The sequence below is a fragment of the Sus scrofa genome, chromosome 16 (genome assembly GCF_054392235.1).
Source record: "Sus scrofa isolate SSC_HxYL_T2T_F1_AM1 chromosome 16, Sscrofa_HxYL_maternal_Yorkshire_Landrace_v2.0, whole genome shotgun sequence".
In the NCBI taxonomy this organism is placed as follows: domain Eukaryota; kingdom Metazoa; phylum Chordata; class Mammalia; order Artiodactyla; family Suidae; genus Sus; species Sus scrofa.
In genome coordinates this window covers 80,346,220-80,356,046 of record NC_139398.1, presented here as the reverse complement: position 1 = coordinate 80,356,046, position 9,827 = coordinate 80,346,220, and the positions used below count along the sequence as shown (strand labels likewise).

Sequence of the window (9,827 nt, the reverse complement as noted above, 5' to 3'; positions counted from 1 at the left end):
TAGGTACACTGACATTGCTATGCAGCCATCACCACCATCCATCTCCACCCATCTCCAGAACCTTCATTCAGCTGAAACTCAGTGTGCATTTTACACTAACCCCTCATGTGGCTCCCTCCTCCCAGCCCCTGGCACCCACCCTTCTACTTTCCGTGTCTGTGAATCTGGCCCCTCTAGAGACTGCATATATGGGGAATCATGCAGTATTTGTCCTTTTTTTAAAAATGCTTTTTATTTTTTTCCATTATAGTATTTGCCCTTTTGTGGCCAGCTTATTTATTAGCAGACATCTTTGAGGATCATGAATGCTGCAGCATGTGTCACAATTTCTTTCCTTTTTCAGGCTGAGCCGTATTCCATTATATGAGTATACCATATTTTGTTTATTCACTCACCCATCAGGGGACACTGGGGTTGCTTCCACCTTGTGGCTGTTGTAAATATTGGTGCTATGAACACACGTGTACAAAATTTGTTCAATTTTCTAATTTTCACAGAAGTGGGATTGCTGGATCATATGGTAATTCTGTGTTTGGTGAGGTGGACATGGTTGAAGATTGTAGGCCAGGTATTTTGTAGAATCTCCTTCGATTTGGTTTTGACCCATTTCCTCATGGTTAGACTAAGTTATGTGTTTTGACTGGAATGTCACAGATGCCCCTTTTTTTTTTTTAATCACATGGGTTGGTGCATGTCTGTCTGGTTACCAGTGTTTTTATTTATTTTTTTGTTTGTTCGTTTTGGTTTTTAGGGCCACACCTGTGGCATATGGAGGTTCCTAGGCTATGGGTCGAATCAGAGCTACAGCTGCTGGCCTACACACAGCCACAGCAACACCAGATCTGAGCCATGTCTGTGACCTACACCACAGCTCACAGCAAAGCCAGATCCTTAACCTGCTGAGTGAGGCCAGGGATCTAACCCGTGTCCTCATGGATCCTAGTTGGTTTTGTTTCCGCTGTGCCACAATGGGAACTCCTGGTTACTACTGGGGAACCTCCACATGCCACAGGAGTGGCCCTAGAAAAGGCAAAAAAAAAAAAAAAAAAAAAAAAAAAAAGAGCTTTCTCTTATTTATTTTTTCATTTCTTTCTATCAGTATGGATTCATGAGTACTTATCCTATTCACTGTATCCTAATATGCTGCTATCAGAATGTATTTTAATGCTCAAAATGTCCCAGATTTGGCTCGTGGGAGCCATTGTAAGTTAATTCCTGGATCCTTTGGACATTTCGTCATCATTTTTTGAGGGCTTCCTTTCTTTATGACACAAAAAGATATTCCAGGCTCACCCTTTCTCAGGATTCAGTGATTTGAAGAGAGCACATCTATCTGTGGCAATAAGGCCACTCCTAAATGTTAAAACTGCACAAACAGGGTGTTACCCCGGTCGTTTCGCATGCATCCACTACTGGCGAGGCCTGTGGGGTTAAGATTTCACCCCCAGTTTGCTATCGGCTTTGTTGGTCCAACAGAGGATGTGTGCATTTTACGGCCAGTTAAATATCAGCTGTAACTTGAGCATCCCTGAGGGGGCAACAAAGGAACTGGCCCCGATCTGTGCTGCAGGATCCTTTGGTTTCCTCCTCGTGGATACTGGCGGGCTCAGTTTTCACATACTTCTCTCTAACGGTAATAGCAGTGAAACTATTGTTGTGAAAAGACACTAGGTTTAGACTACACCATATGGCTGTGAGAGACGTTCATCACTACAGCGTCTAACGGCTCATCTCAAAATAGCCCATTTTCTGCATTGATGGAGAATTAGCCCCTGACTGCCAGGAAACACCCATTGTAGCAGCTCTTCAGCCCTGTAATTTAAAATAATTACTAATTAAATGAGAATAAAATAGAGTCCATAATAACAATAATAATCACGGTAGCATTGGTCGTTACCCGAGTTACTGTTTGTTGGAGCGTTACCTGGGGGAGGATGGCTTGCCAAAGGGAGGAAGCGGGGCCGGGGAGCCCCCGGCTTCATCGTGACTGCTGAGGTAAGGAACTGGGACCGCTCCGGGGTGCTCGCAGCTACAGACCTAATTTTACATGCCATCTATGTCGCCAGTCTCACGTTGTTTCAGGGAATTTGCTCACTAATCCAGCAGGCAGCGTGCCATTGAAAACCAAGGAGCGGGAACAGCTGTGTGGCACTTGTCAATGGATTTATATCATCGCAGGGAACAACTCAAGCAATTACCTTGTCTTTGACAGGCATCACTCTCAGCCCCATCTGGAGGAAGACAAGGCCCCTGTGTAAGGGTACCGTGGGCTGTGTGTGTCCAGGACCAGTGGTTATGAGCAGGTGTGTGGGACAGTGTAGGTGAGACGTGTTTCAGGTCACTGTGAAAGGCCTGCCCAGGTGTCTAGGAAAGGAAAAGCTGGGGGCCTTTTGAGTTAAAGTCAGAGTTTCTGGAGTTCCCGTTATAGCACAGCGGAAACGAATCCAACGAAGATGCGGGTTCGATTCCTGGCCTTGCTCAGTGGGTGGGGGGTTCCGTCGTTGCCGTAAGCTGTGGTGTAGGTCACAGACGAGGCTCCGATCCTCTGTTGCTGTGGCTGTGGCCTAGGCCAGCAGCTGTAGCTCCGATTCGACCCCTAGCCTGGGAACCTCCATACGAGTCACTGCGGCCCTAAAAAAAAAAGGGCAGGGTTTCTGCTTCCCATTGTTCATGTGATTTAGAAGAAAACGCATTCCTTTTCTGATTCCCTCATTGACAGATGCATACCTGCCATGTGCCAGACCTTGTAGTAAGTGCTGGGACTGTGGATCAAGGCGGGCCCCTGGTGCTGACCTCAGGCATCTGGCCATGTGCAGATGAAGCCGTAAGCACCTGGGGGACTATGAAGAGACGGGAGAGCCGGAGGACTCTCTGCAATGTGGCATCTGGGAAGGGTCCTCCCGGAAGTGCCATTTATGCTGAGACCTGAAGTCTAAGCGAGTACGAGGGGAGAATGTTCCAGGCAAAGGCCCTGTGTGAAGAGGACACCTAGTTAGTCTGAGGAACTCATGGACGTGCAGAGTGTGAGAAGCACAGAAGGACGGGGCGAGGGAGAGTGCGGCCCAAGCAGTTGGTGAAGACGCCGGCTTCAGAGAGGGGGCTCTGAGTGCAACGGGAAGCTTGAAGCTGAGGGGTGGCAGGACCCAGTGCCCAGTCTGGCCACCGATGGAGAATTGCCTGGAGGGGGCAGGCGTGAGTTGATCCAGGGAAACAGGAGAGGGGAGGGATCAGGGCTGGTTCCTAGCTCTCTGGCTGGAGCAGCCCTTTGAATGGATGTGCTATATGCTCAGGTGGGAAATAGCAGAGGACCACTCTCTCTGGGGGCTTAAATACTCAGATTGTTTTTTATTGTGGCAGGGTATATGTATAAAACATAAAATCGACCATTTAAAATCAACACTTCTGTGGCACTAGGTACAGTCACATTGTTGTGCCACCAACACCACTCTGCATCATCAAAACTTTTTCTTCTTCTCCATCTGAAGCTCTGTACCCACTTAACACGAACTCCCCATTCTCCCCTCCCCCAGCTTCCGGCAACCATCACTCCACTTTTGTCTCTATGAATTTAATTCTCTCGGTACCTCATATAATCATACAATATCTGTCCTTTGGTGACTGGCTTATTTCACTCCATATAATATCTCCGAGGTTTATCCATGCTGTGGCAGGTGTCAGAATATCCCTTTTAAGGCTTAAAGCTGTTCCATCGTGTGTATAGGCCGTGTTTTATTTATTCCTCCATCTGTTGATGGGCATTTGGGTTGCTTCCACCTTTCAGCTCTTTGTCAATTAATTATGCTATTACGAGCATGGGTGTACAAATATTTGTCCAAGTTCCTCCTTTCACTTCTTTTGAGTGTGTATCCAGAAGTGGAATTGCTGGCTCATATGATAGTTCTCTTTTAAGTTTTTGGAGAAAACTCCAAATTATTTTCCATACTGACTGCAGCACTTCTGATTCCCACTTAGAGTGCACAAGGGTTTCAATTTCCTACTTACTTGCCAACGCTTGTTATTTATTTTCTTTATAATCTCTATCTTAAGAGGTGTGAAGTGGTATCTCATTGTGGTAAAACATTCGGATTTTAATTTTTTATTTACTTATTTATTTATTTAGGGCCACACCTGCAGCATATGAAAATTCCCAGGATAGGGGTGGAATTGGAGCTACAACTGCCAGCCTACACTACAGCCACAGCAACTGCAGATCCGAGTTGCGTCTGCAACCTGTACTGGAGCTCCTGGCAACACCAGATCCTTAATCTGCTGCGAGAGGCCGGGGATGGAACCTGCATCCTCATGATACTAGCTGGGTTCAATTCTGCTGAGCCACAGTGGGAACTCCCCTCTGCCCCCCCTTTTTTATTTTTAGATGTTATATTTGAGATGCCTTAGAGTTATTTCTGTGGCACTGTCAGGTAAATGGTTGGCTATACCAAGTGAGATTTCGAAGAGAGGTCCTCTGCCCACAGGTCAGTTTAAATGCCACTGACCCAGGTGTGCAGCAGCCTCATGTAAATGCCTCACCAGGATGGACCTTCTGTATTTGTTCTAAGGCGTCCTACCCTGGTCAGTGTGCCTGCTATTTGAAGATGTGAGCATTTGGGCATTTGGGTTCACTTCTGGTAAACAAATGACATTTTCTGTGTGTTTCTCCCCTCTTTGATCCCGACTTCATCTCCAGGGGAAATTAACCAAGAATTACTAAATATGATCTACAAATAAAAGTGGTAGAAAGCTTCAGAATGAGGGAATTATTGTTTCAGTCCTTGAAGGCAAGTCTAGCTGAAGTCAGGTAGGTTTGATGATCCTTTAGAATAAATGGAAGGCATTTTTGGTTATTTTTCCCTTTCTTGGTAACAAAGAAAATGCAGCTCTAGAGTGTTTTTCAATTTCTTTCTCAGCTCCCTTTCATTCTCTGATTTCTTTACTCTTAATGGGATAATATAAACCAGTTTTCTGTCGTCTATTATTCATCAAAGCTGTCGATTTATCCTGCACAGAACGAAGGCCAGGCTGTTATTAAAATAAAACAACTTCCAATTGAGCTGCTAATAAATGCTGAAACGCATCCACATTTCTCCTATTGATTATCTCCTGCCGGCAAAAGCAGACACCAGCTTGTACCGCACGCTGCCCGTGGAAATGAAAGATTTAATTAGATGAAAACCGAATGAGCTGGACGATCTACGGCGCTTGGCCATCAAGCGATTGTTATTCATAATTGGCTGTTTGAAATATCCCTGCTTCTTGAGCCTTTTTCACTTAAAAAATTCCCTGCAGTGCATGAAGACGAACACAGTCGTAGTAAATCCCCCTCCCCCGTGCGTTTCATATGCTCAAGGTTGTGGGCTAGAATGAGCCCTGTCAGGCCATAAATCAGGTGTAATAAACACCTTGAAATTGAGAATTTGCAGGCAAGAGCACAGGGAAAGGGTTGTCTTCTCCATCTCAGGCCCTTCTCCAAAGTGGGAGGTAGGAGAGGAGGTGCCAGTGGGGACTAGCATGACGAGGCCGATAAACTCAGTGGGTGGAATTCGTTAGAACTCACTAATTGTGTTTGTGTAAAGTTTAATGTCTGCTAATACACTGACATTTAGCAATGGGAGAGTATTAAAAAGTGGACATTCACTTTGCCAGGAATGTTTCAGTCACCTACCAGGTGGCCTGCTTTTTAAGACAGTGGGAGAGGAAGATGGATGAGAATCATTGCTGATGGCAGCCACGTGGCACTTAGCCTGTGTGGGTTTTTCTTCTGGAACCCCCAGCAAGTGATTAACCTCTGAAGGCTTTGGTTTCCTCCTTTGCAAAAGGAGGGTTTTAATCGTCTCTTGTTCATTGATTTGTAGTGAGGATTAAATGAGATGATGTAGACAGAGCTTTTAGCACAGTGGCTGGGCCCATGGCACACCCTAAATGAACGTCAGCTGCTAGCAGCACTAATTTACCTTCCACGTCTGAAGGCTCTGAAGGGAAGACATTTTTTTCTGTGATGTTTCCCACAGCATCTTGCCTAGGGCCTAACACCTTACTCTCTCTCTCTCTCTCTTTTTTTTTTTTTTTTTTTTTTTGGGTCTTTTTATTTTTAGGGCCGCATTTGTGGCCCATGGAGGTTCCCAGGCTAGGGGTCTGATCAGAGCTGCTGCTGCTGGCCTACGGCACAGCCACAGCAATGCCAGATCCCAGCCAGGTCTGAGACCTACCCCACAGGTCACGCCGGATCCTTAACCGACTGAGTGAGGCCAGGGATTGAGCCTGCGTCAGGTTCATGACCGCTGAGCCACAACGGATGCTAGTCAGGTTCATGACCGCTGAGCCACAACGGAAACTCCCACCCTGCTCTTTTTGTGACAATTTTTGTGAATTACAAGAAGTGTCACTCTCTCAGTCTTCAGGTTCTTGCACATTCAGATGAGAGCTGACAAGCATTCGACAAGTGTGCACTTAATGTCTTAAATTGTTTTAAAAATATTTTGCTTTTCTGGTTACACAAAAAGTAGCAGCAGAGGCAGTGAGGTTAGGAGGGCAGGAGCCAGAGCCAGATTGCCAGGGCATGTGTTCCTGCTCTCCCCACCTACAGAACGCCTAGACTAATGGGAGAAGACAGGAAATAGGTGCAACAGGACCTAGCACATGATGTGTGCTCAATAAAGCATAATTCATGTGGAATAATATAAGAAAAACCAACCATGAGATCATTCTCATGACCCTGAGATAACTGCTAATAGATGCTTATTGAAGATATGCTCTGAGAGCTAACATGGTGCTCTGCATAGTAGAGCATCCTGAACTGCCCAGTTATTGAACCCTCGTTACCACCAGGCACTGTACCCAGTGCTTGGCACAAAATATCTCATTTAATTCACGCAAGAATCCTACGGCGTGGGAGGTATTATTTTGTGAGACGAGAAAAGGAGATCAGTGAGTTTAGGTAACTTCTCAAGGTCGCAGGAGCGGTAAATGATGGAGCTCTGATTCCAGTGCAGCTCTCACTGGTTGCAAAGTTAAACTTTATGCTGCTTTACCTTGAGAAGCCTGATATCCAGTCAGGACCAAACAGCTGGTGTGAAAGAGAGAAGCATGATCCAAGTGAGGTGGGGAGAGCTGGCAGAGGATCAGAAAGTAGGCAGTTATGATACACGATGCTCGTGCTTTAACTGTAACTATTCTAAATGGGCATCAGACTTTTTAAAAACATTTTTAAAAATTATTTTATTTTATTTTTTATTTTTTGCTTTTTAGGGCTGTACCTGTGGCATATGAACGTTCCCAGGGTAGGGGTCAAATTGGAGCTAGAGCTACCAGCCTACACCAAAGCAACATGGGCACATCTGCCATCTACACTACAGCTCATGGCAATGCCGGATCCTTAACCCACTGAGCGAGGACAGGGATTGAACCGGAGTCCTCATGGATCCTAGTCAGGTTTGTGACTGCTGAGCCATGATGGGAACTCCCCATTAGACTCTTTCTTAACACATTGTTTTAGACGTTGGAGTATAGCTGGCACAATGCTGCATATTAAGCAGAGACTCCAGAAGCCCAGATCGGTTTTTCTAAGAAGGCTTTTATTGTGCTCCTGCATGCTTGAGACTAATTCTTTGTGTCATATCTCACTGCTTTTATGCCCTACTAGAATCTCAGGCTAGTTATTTTCTCTTTAATATCCAGCCCCTCATAGTCAACACTTCTGTATAAAGACAGCGTGGTGTGTTAGTTCTTGTATCTCAAGTGTAATTTGGAGTCAAGTGGAACAGATAAACAATGTCAATGAAAATACCTTCTGCCGACACTGACCCGTGAGAAAAAAGACACATCAGTGTTTAATTTTTCTTTGCGTCTTAATGTAACCACTGAACACCCTTGGTCCTCGAGCAAATTAATTGTCACAAAATAGAATAAATGACACGCAGTCTGTGCTGAGCTGCTGGCTGTTGGATCAGCCGCCCCTCGGCGTGGCATCACGCAAGAGGCAGACCTTGACAGCAGCGTTGTGTGAACAGCTATGTGGGATTAAGCATATTAAAAACTTCCTTGGGAAACTCAGAGCACTCATCTTCTAGCTTGGGGTTGGTTCTTGGCATGTTTGTGGGGTGAAGTTTCCCTCTCCCTGTAGGAAATGTCCAGAGCTGGACTCCAATGTCCCCATGTGACACTGGCTTCCCACACATCCCTTTACTGTGTGACTTTGACAAGTAATAGCCTCTCTGAGCTTAACTTACTTCAGGTACAGAACAGAGTTGTGGCTAATCATTTTATGTATACCCATATATAATTTTCATTTCTAGTTGTTGTGAAATACACATGACATAAAATTTACAATTTTAGTTTTTTTTTTTTTTTTTTTTTTTGGCTTTTTAGGGCTGCACTTGTGGCATATGGAGGTTCCCCAGCTAGGGGTCGAATTGGAGCTACAGCTGCTGGCCAGGGCCACAGCCACAGCAATGCCAGATCCGAGCCACGTCTGAGACCTACACCACAGGTCACAGCAACGCTGGATCCTTAACCCACTCAGCGAGGCCAGGGATCGAACCCTCGTCTTCATGGGTATTAGATTGGTTTCTGCTGAGCCATGACGGTAACTCCTATCTTAGCTATTTTTAAGTGCACAGTTCAGGAGGCTAATTATATTTCAATATAACTAAAATGCTACTGATATTTTTATATTTTGTTATTTTTTAATGAATGAAAGATTCTTTAAATTCTATAGTGCTTTACATTCTCCGAAGTTCAAACTCGTGGTTTCATATAACCTCATAATAACCCATTTTTCCCCACCTCTGTATTGCCCCCCACCCTTCCCTCTCCCCACTCTTTTAACCACTAGTTTGTACTCTGTGTCTGTGAGTCTGCTTCTTTTTTGTCTTATTCACTACTTTGTTGCTTTTTTTAGATTCTACCTATAAGTGATATACGTATTTGCCTTGCTATGACTTATTTCACTTAGCATAATACCCCCCCCAGGGCCATCGATACTGTTGCAAATGGCATTATTTCAGTCTTTCTAATGATTGAGTGCTCTTCCATTGTGTGTGTATGTATGGATGAGTGTTATAAATAATAATTGCTAAATTATAATTAATATAATGCTACCAATATTACAACTACTTGCCCAGTAGAATTGTTGTGAGGACAAAATGAAGAAAAAGGAAGGGGAGATGCTTCCTAAACCAAAAAGTGCTTGGCAGATATCTGCTGCCACTGTTAGCATGAGCCCAGCTCTATTTCCCCATCAGGGACTTGAACTTCAGATGCCTTTGGTCCTGACATTCTGTGGAATCATTACTTCTACCCGGCAGAGGTTTCCATGTCAACAGGGAGTCAAACTTTATATTCAAAGCTGCATATTCTCTGGTAAAACGTCAGCACTATTGCGCACAGGTTTTGTCACCTTTCTTGTTATCTGATGCTGGAAGCTGTTGGTAGAAGATGCTTGGCTTGTTGGTGAACCTCTGCATCTATATTTATATCTTTTATTTTTTATTTTTATTTTTTTGCTTTTTTTAGGGCTGCACCCATGGCATATGGAAGTTCCCAGGCTAGGGGTCGAATCGGAGCCGCAGCTGCTGGCCTGCACCACAGCCACAGCAAAGCCAGATCTGAGTCGTGTCTGTGACCTACACCACAGCTCACAGCAATGCCGGATCCCTGACCCACTGAACGAGGCCAGGGATCGAACCCACATCCTCGAGGATACTAGTTGGATTCGTTTCTGCTGCTCCACAACAGGAACCCCTTATATTTATATCTCTATCCACATCTACATGGAAAGCTATATCCACATCAATATCTACGTCCATATTTATACCCATATCTATCTTCTT

General features: G+C 44.8%; 1 long non-coding RNA gene across 1 annotated transcript; it reads left to right on the top strand.

Moving 5' to 3' along the window:
• Positions 1–2,191: 2,191 nt before the first annotated feature.
• Positions 2,192–5,074, top strand: LOC146395678 (uncharacterized). The gene is made up of 2 exons (XR_014831028.1): positions 2,192–2,303; positions 2,720–5,074. It is a non-coding gene; the product is annotated as an uncharacterized LOC146395678 (long non-coding RNA).
• The last annotated feature ends 4,753 nt before the right edge of the window (positions 5,075–9,827 follow it).